This window comes from Pleurodeles waltl, chromosome 10 (genome assembly GCF_031143425.1).
Source record: "Pleurodeles waltl isolate 20211129_DDA chromosome 10, aPleWal1.hap1.20221129, whole genome shotgun sequence".
NCBI classification, from domain to species: Eukaryota; Metazoa; Chordata; class Amphibia; order Caudata; family Salamandridae; genus Pleurodeles; species Pleurodeles waltl.
The window spans coordinates 415,137,368-415,153,536 of NC_090449.1; positions in this window are offsets into that span (position 1 = coordinate 415,137,368).

Sequence of the window (16,169 nt, forward strand, 5' to 3'; positions counted from 1 at the left end):
TTCCTGGAACACAAATGGTTGTAGTTCCCTGAACCACCGTAAGATTCTCAAATTTGTGTCTTTGTGACGTGATAGCCAAGTAAGATGTGCGTGATCAGTTTGTGATATACAGAAGTTTCTTAAAAGATAATATTGTAGGCTTTCCATGGCCCATCTAATGACCAAACATTCTCTTTCTTTAATCAGATATCGTTGTTCTCTAGGTAACAACTTTCTACTGATGAATACTATGGGATGGTTATTGTTGTGTTTGTCTTTCTGATATAGGACAGTCCCTAACCCAACGTCAGAGGCATCAGTTTATAAATAGAATTGTCAATCTGGACAATGTAAGATAGGTTTAGAGGTGAGACGACGTTTAAGAATTTCATAACTGTTTTGTTGTATAGAGTTTAAAGGTGGCAATTTGGAGGGTCTGTCATTTTTTTGTAGATCTGTTAATGGGGCAGCCAAGGTAGAATAATTGGGAATGAAATGTCTATAGTAACCAACTAATCCTAAAAAGGATCGTATTTCTTTCTTTGAAGCTGGGGTGGGTATTTGCACAATTGCTTCTACTTTATTCATTTGAGGTCTAATTTGCCAATTTCCAATGTGATATCCTAAATACGCGATGCTATCATCCGCTAACTTCCACTTTTCCCGATTGGTAGTGAGTCTTGCATCTTTTAAAGTATGAAATAAAATATCTAGATGCTGTAGGTGGTCTATCCAGGATTCGCTAAAAATTACAATATCATCAAGATACGCGGCTGCATACCTGTTGTGACTTCTTAGCAGCCTATCCATCAGTCTCTGAAAGGTCGCGGGTGCCCCGTGCAACCCAAAAGGTACCCCGATGGGGTAGAGAACGCTGTCTTCTCTTTATCTGAAGGTGACAAGGGAATCTGCCAATATCCCCTGGTGAGGTCCAATGTGCTCATGTATTTTGCTTTCCCTAATTTCTCTAACAATTCATCAACACGAGGAATGGGGTAAGTATCGAACTGGGATATTTTATTGACTTGCCGAAAGTCAATACAAAACTGACCTGTCCCATTAGGTTTAGGGACCAAAATGACTGGAGAGCACCAAGGGCTGACAGAGGGTTCATTAATCATTAATTTGAGCATTTTTTTTACTTCTTGTTGTTTCCGTGATTCTGGAATTCTGTAACGACGGAGCCGAACTACCTTATCCCCCTGAGTCTTGATATGATGTTGAATCATTGGGGTTTTTCCAGGTATGATTGAAAACAGGGTTTTGTGTTGTTGTAGTATCTCTGACACCTGTTTCTGTTGATTGGGAAGGAGATTAGGATTCATGTAAGGAGATGCCACCAGGGAGTCATTCGGTTGCAGGTACAAATTTATTTCCAGCGGTTTTGTATTGTTGATAAGAAACCCAGCCCTAGACGGCCCTGGCACCCCATTGGTCTCTTCCCATTTTTTTAATAGGTTAATGTGATAGATTTGGGGTTTTGCCGGATTGTCAGATAACTGAACTTTATACATAATAGGTTCAATGGCTTTTATTACGTTAAATGGGCCCTGCCATTTGGCTAATAGTTTGTTTTCCGAACTTGGTATGAGAATCAGGACTTTATCCCCAGGTTGTAATCGTCTAAGGGTTGTGTTTTTGTCATAATTCTTTTTTTCTTCTCTTGGGCCTTTTCTAAGTTTATCCGTACATCCTCCCATACCGTATGTAATTGATCTTTTAGCTGTTGACTATTTTCTAACAAGTCTTTATTCTCATTTTCTTCCTCTTCCCATTTCTCAGCGGCCATATCTTATAGGCATCTGGGTTGGTGACCGAAAACTATTTCAAAGGGGCTGTGACCGGTAGAGGATTGTACGTGCGTTCAGATTGCATAAAGGTCTAGGGGTAATTTCTTATCCCAGCCTTTCTCGGAATCATTGATAGTTTTTTAACAGAGTTTTAAGTGTGCGGTTATATCTTTCCACAAGTCCGTCCGTATGTGGATGATAAACAGACGTGCAGTTTTGGGCCACCCCTAGAAGTTGACAAATCTGGGACATTAGACGGGGCATGAATGGAGTGCCCTGCTCTGTAAGTAGCTCTTTGGGAAAACCCACCCGAGAAAAAAAACTTAACATAGCATGTGCTATGCTTTTGGTACTCAAACTCGTGAGGGGTATGGCTTCTGGGTACCTCGTAGCGTAGTCTACTAACACAAGAATATACATATAACCACGGGAAGAGGGAACCAGTGGTCCTACTAAATCCATTGCTACTCCGGAGAAGGGGATGTCGATAATCGGTAAAGGAAATAGAGGTGCTTTCTTTTGTGGTATGGGGTTTACAAGCTGGCAGTGGGGACATTGTTGACAAAATGTCCGTATGTCCGAGAACACCCCGAGCCAATAAAACCATCTTAAGAGATTTTCTTCGTTTTTTTCTCTCCCGAAATGACCACCCCCATCTGACTGTGGGCCAAATGAAGGGTTTGTTTACGAAAGGACTGAGGTACCACTAATTGTAGTCGTTCTTTATCCTGATGTTTGGTCACTCTATATAACAAACCCTTTTTCACCAAAAAGTACTGACCAACCTGTCCGGTTGTCTCTGTTACTGCATTCTTCTAGGCATGTCTTAAAGTATGGTCTTCCCATTGACTAGAATGCAAAGGAGGTACTGAAGATAATACTGCTTTCTCTGGACGAGTATGTGAGGGTACTGTATTCTGCTTTTGATATAACCTCTTTACTGCCTGTTTTTCTGCTCTGCTTAGCTTGGGTCTTTCTTTTCCCAGGGAAATGTCTGTGTGAGAAAATGGAGCTTCTTCCCACCAGGTCTTCGGTTTATCTGTACCTTGGATACTATCTAACAATTCAGAATTTTTTTCGTAATCCGTTCCTATGATGACTTCTTCCACAAGGGCTTTAATTGCACCCATCATAATTGTATCTGTTTGTCCATTCCATTCGACTGCCACCGGTACTACAGGATATTGTTTCAGGTCTCCGTGAATACAACAAATTGACACGGTTTCTTCCGTGGGTAACACCAATTCTTCCACCAAATCGGCTCTAATAACAGATTGGCTGCACCCGGAATCGATTAACACTTGTGTGGACTGTCTATTGATATGTAGGGTTTTGATGTACTGTGGGTTGTTTCTCGCTGTATAAAACACTCTACCCCATGTTACTCCAATTTCCATGGGTTCTGGGATGTCTCCTTTGTGAGGACAATTATGGGCACTATGCCCCCATTCCACACAGTTGTAACATTGGGGTGTAGGACAGAATTGGGTACGTTGGGATGTACTCTGGTTGCCGCAATAGTGTTGGTTAACTGATGCAACGCTTTCTCGTGCACTAGTTGATTGTTGGCTATTATCGTAGCTTGACTTTTGAGTGCATTCTGAAGTGTGTCCATATCCATTTTCACCTCCCTTTGTTGTTCTTCCCATACAATCTGGAGGTGGCGCTGTATCATTTCCTCGAGTGTTGGTTTTGATTCCAGGTTGGAGCGGTTTTGACGTTCTTTCTAAGCGTGTTCCTAGTATCCCACTTCTGACACCATTGTGGGGGGAGGGCACTTCTGTAGTAATGGAATACACCAAGTCTGATTAGGGGTTTTGATACTGTTTATTTATTTTCCTTTGTTTACGTAGTTGTAACTGTATACTCTGTAAATTGTCCAGTTACTTTTCTTCTCTTGAATCTGTCTGTCTTCTCCTTCTTCTTTCTATCAATTCTCCCTTCCGACTTTCCTTCTCTGGGTCAGAATATCTCTTTAAGGTTTTCCTTCCCTTTTTGTTTTGTAGAGGACCGTGATTGGATCGTCTGTGTAAGCCACGTCTCTCCGTGGATGTGGCCGGCTCTGGCGCCTGTCCACTCGTTGACGGACGGAGGTTCGGCTCGCGATGCCCGGCTTGGCGTCTCAGTCATCCTCTGCTCTGTCGAAGTCGCACTCCTGTTCCTCTCCTGTTCTCTTGACTCAGCATCTGCCTCCTCCCTCTCCTCACACAACGCCGATGACTTTATGCTTTCCGTCATTTCCTTTACTTCCGGGATGATGTCAGCCGACGTTACGTCCGCGCTCTGTAAGGCACCCCCGGGGTGACATTGTAATGCTACTAAAATATCTTAGATAACTAGATAATGTAAAGTGTTTTCACTGGCAGCAGCACAGACAGGAGCAGGGCAGTCATTAACCTACATGGATAACAGCTATAGGCATGAGCGGTGGGCATTGAAATGTTATGCCTAATTCCATAGGTATGGCCTGTTTATTGTGCAAATGTGTTACATCAGTAGGTCTGACTTGTTTATTGTAAAAAGCATTTGGTAAAGCCAGTATACTTTCAACAGTGGACTGTTGACACATTCTGTTACAGGTCATAGAAAGGTTTTTAGTTAGATTTAATTTCACAGACTACCATTGTAGGCAAGGGTTATGGTATTTGTCACCCACTCTCACAAACTCTGGGAGTACAATTTCACTGGGATGATTCTTGATAGGCCCCGTTGAGAGGGATGTATATTGTTTTGCCAACTATATTTTTGTACATATATATTGTTTTGCCAACTTTATTTTTGAACATATTTGTCATTGTATAAATATATGCCTGATGGTTGCCATCTTTGGCACATTTCTTTGTCATCTTCCATAAACTTCTTTAGGCCTGCGGTGCATATAGTGTGAAGCCATTAGTAAAGACAGTGTAGGATGTAGGGTGCTGAGACCAATGCCATCACACAGCGTGTCAAACTCACAGGGCGCCCTCTGCATATCAGGCTGAAATGAGATAAGAGCAGCCTGTAGAGATCTTTGTGTGTGCAGTATTTTTTCAGAGTATATTACAAGTGCATGATAACTCTGGTAGTGAATGCACTGAGTTTGCAAATTTCAATTTTTACTCATTATATAATAGCATAAAGGATAAATGATGCTGCTGCAAAGCACAGTGTGTGACATGCAGATCTTGGATTAGTATTTTATATTGAAAGCTCAGATGGTTATACTAACCCTTTGCACCTGGTTTGCATCAAACATGATGCAAAGTGTTGTTTCAGAGCTTACTTTCCAGTGCGAATCCTGAAATGTGTTGGACAGTAGATCTAAAGAAACACAAAGTAGCACTATACGCTACTTAATGGAAGGAGGGAGGCATACCAGGGACAGTAAATGTGCATTCTCATGCACTCACCCATAGATTTTGTACTAATCCCTATCAAATAACTTTGGTAGAATAGGACTGGCATCAGAAAATTACAGCCCCTCCTCTAGGAAGCCTTAAAGTTAGAGAAAAGATTTATTTTCTCAGAACCTTTTCACCATTGCATGTGTGCTACCCCATACAGCATGCATACAAAGTGTTAAAGTGTTAAACTTTGACAAACCTTAACATTTAGTGCTCAAAGGGTACCATCCCAAGAAAGAAACTAAACTTGACTTCAAAGAAAACTTTTGCAGTATGGTGCACGGGTGTGTTCATTGGTTCAACACAGTCGAAGGTACGCTAGCACCAGAGGAAAGTGCAACAGTATAGCCATGCAATTTTTTTAGTATTAAACCCAAATCATTTGATATGGCGCTGTTGTGCTCTCTCCTCATGCAATGCAGTGCAGCAACTTTGTTTACAGAGCATCGTAAAAACGTAGTCTGCTCCTTCATTTCTCCAGACCAAGCAACCCTAACTTATAATGCCTATAAGTAAGAATGACATATTACCCCTACACCTTGTAGTCCTCATTGATTTACTCTTTTGTATGACTCATTGTCTCTGTATATATAATATGTTTATTGTGTAAAACGCTCTGACAGTCTACACTGTGATAAGGTGCGCTATAAAATAAATACATGTGAGAGAGCTTCAAAGGAGATATTATAGGCACTATTGGAGGACGGCAGTGATGGAATCTGTGAAAAAGGAAAGACGGAGATTATTGGGGCTATGGGAGTGCCAACCAAGATCGCCTCACTGATCATAACCAAGGCTAAAGCCCACCCTGGGTAAAGGCCTTATCAGTTCACTGGGAAAAGTTATGTCAGATTCCTTAGATGTGATCTGTTTATAATGAATTGTTATATCAAAGCAAGTAGGCTTTCTTACATATTGTGAAACGTAGGAGTTAAAGGCAAGCAGCTTTTAATGGTGAATTGTTGAAACTATGCTAAAGCCTTAGGCAGGCATCTTGCTACATGAAATCTCACAGATTACTATAGTAGGCAAGCTTTTTTTGGTGCTGGTGACCCACCCGAACAAACCATGGGGATAGATGATTTGCACTATGCTAATCCTTATTAGAATCTATTAGTAGGGAATTTACAATGTTTTGACAACTGCATTTTGTACATATTTATGATTTTATGACGGTATAGGGTTGGCTTGTGCAAGGTTTATAAACCAACAGGGTAGATCTGAGTTCTTATGGTGACAAGCCAATAATACGGTCGTTAGCCTGTTTATAATGAAAAGCTAGGATGAAGGCAGTCGGCCTGACAAGTTAATTGTGAAAACCTTATTTTACATCTATGAAGATGTCTTGTGTGCCTACACCCATGTGGGAAAAAACGCATTTTTTAAAATATTTGTGCTTCATCAGCTTTTAAAATTATTTGCTGCTGTATTTTATTTCTTCTACTTTTATGGTCAATTTGATTGTCGAATACATTTTTTGAATTTAAACAGAAGGCACTTTTATTAATACGCCAGACCTATCGGCATTTCCAATGCTTGTTAAGACATTGTCTGTATTGGTGCTGGTTGACTGCTGATTGTTGATAGGTAGGGTAGGGCTTTCTGTTTTCCGTTCCATCTGGCTCATTAGTTTGTCTGTCAGTGAAATAAATGTCATGAAACTACATGTGGAAGAGAAATACGGGATCGCAGTGCGTGCATCCATAACATACCTAAGCCGCCTTAACTCAATTTGACACTTGACACCCTCGGGTTAGCCCAGACGCATGCAACAATTTCTCAGACAGTGATTCAACAGCGGTTAACCGCGTTATGATTAAGATAAATTCTGTAGCGAATCGAATGAGGGAGCTGTGCTGAATTAAACTCTCAGAGATAGTGGCTTCAGAGTTGGTCTCAGTTTTACATACAAGTGAAGATGGGATTAACCTCATTCCTGAGCTGGGCAGTACATAAAATCTCCAGCAGTTTTAATAGCGAAATAACACCACAAACAGGGGCGTGCGAAAAAAACGATTGCCCGTAAAAAATAAGGCCTACTGCAGAAAACGGACGAAGGCGCGCAGATTGCTCACCTCTCCCTTGTCTCGGGAACTGCACGACGTGGTAGGACAACCAGCCTTCCTAAAGTTACTCTAAAGTTTATATTTACCATGCACATCCCTTTGAATAAATACTGCCTCACCGTAGAAGCACATAAATTTACACGAAATCTTACTGAAAATGCTCAAATTAACAGATCATCCTAGAAATAATGGGTGTGCTGTGAAAGAGAAATGCGTGTTGGGTTGAACACAGAAGGTAATACTGCTTGCAAGGTAGCTCAGTGAGTTAAGTTGTTGCTGCTTAAATCTGTGAGTAGTTTGTAGTCACGTTCTTTAATCCTAGAAAGGCCGTCTGCCTTACACTCACAGTCATGCAGTGGTGCCTTTGTGTGTTTCATACAATAGCGCGTTGGTGTGGATTTTGCGCCCTGATGTACGTTTCTTGCGGTAGAGGACTAGTGTGGCAGGTACACTAGTGCTCGGATGGTGTGGTTCTTGCAGTAGTGCCCATATTTGTGTTTCTCGCAGTAGTCTTTGATGTGGGAACCATGCAGATTTCCACTTGTGAGTTTTTCTTGAGGTAGTGCCATGGAGTGGAAATGCTGCAATAGTACCCATGCCCTTCTTTCTTGCTGTACTGCCCTGGTGTGGGAGTGCTACACTAATGCTCTGGGGTGTGTTTCTTCTAGTAGTGCCCATGTGTCTTGCAGTAGAGCCCATGTGTGTGAATATTGCAGTAGTGCAGGTGTATGTTTCTTGCTGTCATGCTTTGGTACGTGAATCTTGCAGAAGTACCCTTGCGTGTGGATACTGCAGTCCTTCCCTGGTTTGGAATCTTGCAGTAGTGCTTTTGCATGTGAATCTTGTAGTAGTGCCCTGGTATGTGAATCTTGCGGTTGTTTCTTGAAATCATGTCCTGGTATGTGAATCGTGCAAAAATATTATTCCGTGGACCCCAAATAATGGAAGTAGCACTCTGGTTCTGATTGCAGAAGCGATACTTCCTGGTTTGATGTTGGTTTCAGACTGCACCATGATTATTCCTGAGGAAAAAAAACCTCTAATTGGAAACGACAGAATCTAAAGACATGTAATTATAAGAAAAGGGTGACCTATTGCTCCTATTGTAATTAAATGCTAAAAATGAAGCATAGTCGGGACACTAAAAATGCGGAGAATGATAGCTAGTTAAATATATTCAATATTTTTACACCACTAAAAGACAACGTTGGTGAGCAAACAAATGTGATCGCAGTAAAACGTGGCACTGGCTTAACTACCTTGCTTGCTAATGATTTAGCCCTTACAGTTAGCTCTTTGAGGCCCTCCTGCATAGCTGGTCCTAAAATGACTGATTGGCCAGCTTGTACTGAAGTGCAATCCGATTTTGTAGGCTTCCATCTTGAAGCAGATACCTATGGAGGTAATAACTAGAGTGAGAACCCTCCACATGCAGATGGTTCTATCTTGAATCCAGACTACAAAATGGGATCTGAAAAGAACCTATCAAGTATACGCTCATAAAGAAGATTAGTTCTTCTGGAGGGAGAAATGACTGGCAACATTTTACATCAGTACATGTTAGAGTGGGTAAATATTAAAATGATTCTACCAAAAACACAAACAGGTTTTCATAAATGGTCTTCTATGATTCACAACGCCCTGGTCAGTGGCGTAGCACAAAATAACCACGTCCCTGTCTGAATATGGAGAGAAGCTCATACATCTCCCATATCTCCTAATGGGGCTCCATGAAGCGCACCTACAGGCTTATCCCCCTCCCACACCAATGCAGGGCCTGAAGTGGCCTGCACTATGCCCCCGGCTGTGGTGCTGTTGTGCTTGACTCAGCTAGGTAGGGTGAGGAAAAGTCACCATCTTTTTGCTGTTTTGTTGGCTCGGATAGAAGGTTTGATTTGAGTGGCTGCACACTCCTATGAGTGAAGCTCAAACAATAGGTTTGCCTCATCACCTGTTGAGACAGATCCAAGTAGTCTACCAGAATAATTGGGTTGCTCTTCAAGCAGACAGTAAGTTTTTTCCTAAGGCGCCAAGGTGAAGCACCTACTCACTGAAGCATGAGTGTACCATTGCTCTAATCTTCTTTAATATGTATCTTATAGAGCTAAGGGATAATAAATAACCATTCCCCAATCAGCACCTCCCTGTTTTGTTCTACACAGGTGACATAGTGCTTCTGAGCATTGCTAATTTAAGGCTACAATGTTACCTTTATGAGTACTTGGAATACTGTCAGACAAACTAAGTTGAAATCTGTGAGAAACTGGGGCTGATTGCAGAGGCCCCATAACTTTTTGCCCCCATTTTCCACTTTATGCTGGTGTTTTCCTGACTCTGATGGTGCCCTGGGTACTGCTAACCAGTCCCAGGGCCTGTGCTCTGTGTAAAATGGATATGCAAATTAGGCTAATTATAATTGGCTAAGTTAACCTACCTATAAGTCCCTAGTATATGGTAGGGCATGTAGGTTTAGGGACCACAGCATAGGTGGTGCACACCTAGGTGCATTGCTGAGGTGCCCAGTGTCATTTTAAAAGCAAGCATGCCTTGCTGGCTGCTTTTAAATTAAAGTTATATGCAAATTCGACTTTGGAATTAAAGGTACTTCCAAAGTCTTAAACTACCTTATTTTTACATATAAGTCACCCCTAAGGTGTGCCCTATGTGCCCCTAGGGCTGGGTGCCATGTAACTATAAGCAGGGACTTTATAAAAATAGATTTATAAGCCCTGGTGAGGTAAAAACAGCCAAATTCATTTTTCCCTCATTGAAGTAAATGGCCTTCATAGGCTAGAATGGGCAGACTTTATTTTAAATTTTAAAGTCTCCTTAAATGTTACATACCAAGAATTTGGTATCAAATTGATTGTTATAATAAATCCCACAACTTCCAGTTGTTGGATTTAATATAACCAGTTCAGGTAAAAAGTTTAGACTTTACCTAAAAAGTTGCCAATTTCAGCTCTGCATTGTTTTTGCTGCTGTGCTCTGATTGGCCAGCCTGCAGCAGCTTCTGCCAGGCTACTTTAATGAGGTGTGAAGTGGCCTGACTTCACACAAAGGAATGTGCTTGGGGGAGAGAATCTCCCCTCAGCAGATGGTGAGGCAGGAAGGGGGAGGGCTGCCAAACTGGTCTTCAAAGGCAGAGAAGGACATTTGCAGCACCCAGCAACACCCCCACATCCTGCAACCCCAGACAGCTAGGTGCCCCCTTGATTAGATTAGGAGAGGGCAGGAGAGGGGTGTGTTTATGATTTTTAGCCACACCAGTGGGTGGGCTCAGCCAGATCTCTCCTCCAAAAATCAGATTCATCCATTTTGGATTTTTGGAGACTGTTGCCTTCTGGGATGGATTTTTGCCACACTTCCCAGGAAGTGGTCATCACAGGGGGACGACCCTGTCCCTGATTGGAGAACCAGGGCCCCCCTGCTTTTCACCCATGAGCAAGGATAAAACTGGCAGACCTGCACCCACGCCTCAGATCCCCTCCAGAATTCAACAAGAAAGGAACTAAAGAAGAAGAAGGACTGCCCTGCTGGACCCCTGGCCTGCACCTGGACCCTGCACTCAGAAGGACTGCACCAGCTGCACACTTGGGCTTCACCACAAGAAGGACTTTGCCTGGCTTCAACTGGTTCATGGAGGGACTCCCTGTTTGCTACAGGTGAAAAATTGCTAAACCAGAGTCCCCTGCACCAACTCCTGAAGAAAGCGACCAGCTGACCACTGTCCAGTGGCCAAAAAGGAGTTTGCGCCAGGTGCATTCTGGGAGTTGAAGTCCGCACCCCCAAGGACCATCACAGAACTTCTGGACCCTCGGGGTGAGCTGTGGACCCCAAAAGAACCTTAAAAGAACATCTGGGTGAAGCCCCAGAAGTTTGGAAAAGATTGGAGAATTTTTGAAAAAAAGCTCCATAAAGTGACCGACCCGACGCGGAAATTCTAGCCGGCTTGCCTCAACCGCGACCCGGCCTGACTTCGTGGTTCGTCCCGGTAAAGAAAAACATCCAAAAAAGAGACTAAGTCCGAACGTAAAAAGTTGACCGGGACCTCCCAGCCATCGTATCCGAGAAGGGCTCCATGGACGTCGGATCAAGATCCAGGTTTACCCCGGTCGAAGGATTTTCATCTCGAAAAAACGACTAAGTCCGAAGGTAAAAATCACCACCGAGGAAACCGACTTTGCGTATCCGGACAAGGGCTCCAGGAGGTCGGATTCAACTGGCAGGTTCGTCCCGGGGAAGAAAAACATCAAAAAAGAGACTAAGTCAGAAGGTAACTTTTTAACCGAGGCCTCCCGCGACTTGTAGCCGAGCAGGGCTCCATCGCGGTCGGCCTGAAAGTTTGACTTTGCCCCGGTCCTGGTGCAACCAGATGACCCGATTGGCGCTTTTTGTTTCTAAGCGCTAGAAAATAATAATACTTTAAAAATTCATATCTCCGGTTCCCCTGAACCGATTTTAATAGTTTTTGTGTCATTTTAAAGATAAAAATATAAGCTATTTTTATAAATTGGTTTTGGATTTTTAAACTGTTTCCTGTGTTTTATTTAATTACTGTTTTGTGATATTTGAATGCTTTACACTTTGTCTCCTAAGTTAAGCCTTGACGCTCGTTGCCAAGCTACCAATGGTTGAGCTGGGATTAATTTACTGAGACCTAACTGTACCTATGTGGAGGTTAGTGGCTTGTTGCTAGGTGTAGGTACCTACCTGCCCTACCAATAACCCATTTTCCAACATAATTGGAAGCAGCGACGGGATCCTGTACTTGTGTTCAATATCACGTTACAGTTTTAGGTAAAACAAATTAAAAATCCTTTAAATTGTTCTAGTGCAAAAATTGTTTTTAATTTTTAATTTGGATTAATTTCAATTATTGAATTTTTGTAATTTTTCTAAATTCTTGTTTCCAATTTTTGCAAAAAGTTTTTGTTGACACAAAACTAGGGAACCATGGAGCTTGATCTGGCTAGCCTACCCACTCTGACAGTAGTCCAGCTTAGGGGGTTGCGTATTGAAAGAGGGTTGCCTGCAGCCACTGATCTCAGGAAGCAAATCCTGATCACATCCCTGACAGCATGGGCTGAGGCCCAAGAGGTAGAGTCAGAAGAAGCTCCAGAGGAGGGAGAAAGAAGGGAGGATGCAAGCTCTAACCACTCAGGGGAGGGAAGGCATCTGACCCTAAGTGAGGACGAGGAAGAACGGTCCTCAGTAAATACAGTCACTAGGGGCAGATCCAAAGCTAGTGGTGGGAAGGGGGTCCTTTCAGGAGGAGAGAACCCATCCATCAGAGAAAGAGAGCTGGAGGCCCAGCTAGCATACATAGCTTTGGAAGCAGAGAAGCTGGCCCTAGAAAAGAAAAAGTGGGCATACAAAGAGAAAAGAGATGGAAGCAGCGATAAAGAAGCTGAGGTGTCCATGGGTGGGGGAGTTTGCCCCAGATTACCCAAGGGGGTGGTTCCTGCTTATGTAGAGGGGGATGACATAGATAAGTGGCTAGGGGCCTTTGAGAGGGCACTCCAAATGAGAAGGGTTAGGCCTCAATACTGGGGTTCCCTTTTGTGGGAGTTGGTCCCCAACTCAGGGAGTGATAGGCTTCTGACCTTAAGGGGGGAGGAGGCAGATTCATACCCTAGTATTAAGAGGTGCTTAGTCAAGAAGTTTGGTCTGACCCCAGAGCAATATAGAATGAAGTTCAGGGACACCCAGAAGGTCAGTACCCAGTCTTGGGTTGACTTTGTGGACATTTCACTAAAGGCACTAGAGGGCTGGATTATTGGCAACAAAGTAAATACTTATGAGGGGTTATACAATCTGATCATGAGAGAGCACATCTTGACCAATTGTATCCAAGAAAGGTTACGCCAGCATCTAGTGGACTCTAAGCAGACCAACCCTAGAGAGCTAGGGGAGGCAGCTGATGAGTGGTTGAGAACCAGGGTGGTTGTCAAGTCCCAGGGGGGAGACTCCAAGAAGGGGGGGTCAGGTCCCCAAAAACCTAAGGAGGGAGGTGGTAAGCCCACCACAGAGACTCCCTCTGTACCCCAGAACCCTAAGGAGGAGGAGAGAAAATCCCACTCCCACTCTGACAAGCAGAGACAGGGAGACCCAGGGTTAAAAAAACTCTTGGACAGTAGGGCTTGCTTTGACTGTCAGCAGACAGGTCACTTCAGAGGAGATGCAGCCTGTCCAAGGAAGGTGGTTAGCACTGGGCTGTCCAGTGTAGCCATAGAGGAGGATTCCTCAGATGATGAAGTCCTCCTAGCATTGTGCTGGGAGACAGGACCAGATGGTAAGCTGGTGATCCCTGAGGGTGGGAGTAGGCACTTCCACCACATTCAAGTGAATGGGATCCCTACCACTGGCCTGAGAGACACCGGTGCCAGTCACACTATAGTGAGTGACCGGTTAGTGACCCCAGACATGTATATCCCAGGAAAGACAAAGAAAGTCAGGATAGCCACAGGGGAGGTCACCTCCAAACCTGTAGCCATAGTGCCCCTAGAGAGGGAGGGTATCCTTGACTGGATTAGGGTGGTAGTCAGTGCTGACCTCCCCCTAGATTGTATCCTGGGCAATGACCTCCCAGAGGTGAGTCTGGTCACAGATGGGGTGGTCGCCCAGGGCGCCCCCCCAACCCAAAGTCCTGGGGAGTCAGTCCCTACAGTTAGGAGACAGGGGTCCCCAAGAAAAGGAAAGAAGAAAAGGAAGGGTAGGCCACTCTTAAAGAGAGTTCCATGGAGCCAAGGGCCTTCTGCCCCAGTAGGGGGGGAGCCCAGAGTTGGCACTGGTGAGGCCTCACCTGACCCCAAGGAAGTCCTGAGTAGTCAGGCAGCTGTCCAGATGCAAGGTGTTGCCCCTGCACTGACAGAAGGGAGAGTGGAAGGAGGGTGTCTGCCACAGGAGGTGGTAGCCCCCCACTCTAGACAGCAAGAGGGGTGCCGGGACCCCAAAGATGCCCCTAAAGCAGCTCTGCCACCTGTCAGTGGAGAGCTTAGGGTGTGGTTCTGGGTACTGACAGCTGTCAGTAGCCTCTGCTGGGTGCTAGCCTTCCTGGCAGCACTGTACTTGGCCTGGGAGGCAGACCCCAAGGCCAATAGCAAAGTAGGCCCCCTGACCCTGTTGGTCATGGTGGGGTTGCTCAAGTGTTGGGTGACCTCTTTGGGTAAGCTAGGTGTTGCCCTAGCAAAGTTAGGAGTAGGGGAGGTGGGCACCTCACTACCCAAGTTGGCAGAGAGAGAGGAGGAAGACCCCCCTAGAGGGAAGTTTCAGTTTGAAATGGGTCCTTTCATTGTTGGGGTGGGTTCACTACCCAGAGGGAGAGACCCTGACAGGAGGATGTAAGGCAGAGTAGGCCCTGCAAAGGGACAGCCAGTTTTCTTCACTGTCTTCCTCGCCTAACAAGCCAGGAAGACTCTCCCAGGGTTGGGCTGAGTCTCCTGGGCGTGTGGGCTGGGGGGGGGTTGTGTGAGAAACTGGGGCTGATTGCAGAGGCCCCATAACTTTTTGCCCCCATTTTCCACTTTATGCTGGTGTTTTCCTGACTCTGATGGTGCCCTGGGTACTGCTAACCAGTCCCAGGGCCTGTGCTCTGTGTAAAATGGATATGCAAATTAGGCTAATTATAATTGGCTAAGTTAACCTACCTATAAGTCCCTAGTATATGGTAGGGCATGTAGGTTTAGGGACCACAGCATAGGTGGTGCACACCTAGGTGCATTGCTGAGGTGCCCAGTGTCATTTTAAAAGCAAGCCTGCCTTGCTGGCTGCTTTTAAATTAAAGTTATATGCAAATTCGACTTTGGAATTAAAGGTACTTCCAAAGTCTTAAACTACCTTATTTTTACATATAAGTCACCCCTAAGGTGTGCCCTATGTGCCCCTAGGGCTGGGTGCCATGTAACTATAAGCAGGGACTTTATAAAAATAGATTTATAAGCCCTGGTGAGGTAAAAACAGCCAAATTCATTTTTCCCTCATTGAAGTAAATGGCCTTCATAGGCTAGAATGGGCAGACTTTATTTTAAATTTTAAAGTCTCCTTAAATGTTACATACCAAGAATTTGGTATCAAATTGATTGTTATAATAAATCCCACAACTTCCAGTTGTTGGATTTAATATAACCAGTTCAGGTAAAAAGTTTAGACTTTACCTAAAAAGTTGCCAATTTCAGCTCTGCATTGTTTTTGCTGCTGTGCTCTGATTGGCCAGCCTGCAGCAGCTTCTGCCAGGCTACTTTAATGAGGTGTGAAGTGGCCTGACTTCACACAAAGGAATGTGCTTGGCGGAGAGAATCTCCCCTCAGCAGATGGTGAGGCAGGAAGGGGGAGGGCTGCCAAACTGGTCTTCAAAGGCAGAGAAGGACATTTGCAGCACCCAGCAACACCCCCACATCCTGCAACCCCAGACAGCTAGGTGCCCCCTTGATTAGATTAGGAGAGGGCAGGAGAGGGGTGTGTTTATGATTTTTAGCCACACCAGTGGGTGGGCTCAGCCAGATCTCTCCTCCAAAAATCAGATTCATCCATTTTGGATTTTTGGAGACTGTTGCCTTCTGGGATGGATTTTTGCCACACTTCCCAGGAAGTGGTCATCACAGGGGGACGACCCTGTCCCTGATTGGAGAACCAGGGCCCCCCTGCTTTTCACCCAGGAGCAAGGATAAAACTGGCAGACCTGCACCCACGCCTCAGATCCCCTCCAGAATTCAACAAGAAAGGAACTAAAGAAGAAGAAGGACTGCCCTGCTGGACCCCTGGCCTGCACCTGGACCCTGCACTCAGAAGGACTGCACCAGCTGCACACTTGGGCTTCACCACAAGAAGGACTTTGCCTGGCTTCAACTGGTTCATGGAGGGACTCCCTGTTTGCTACAGGTGAAAAATTGCTAAACCAGAGTCCCCTGCACCAACTCCTGAAGAAAGCGACCAGCTGACCACTGTCC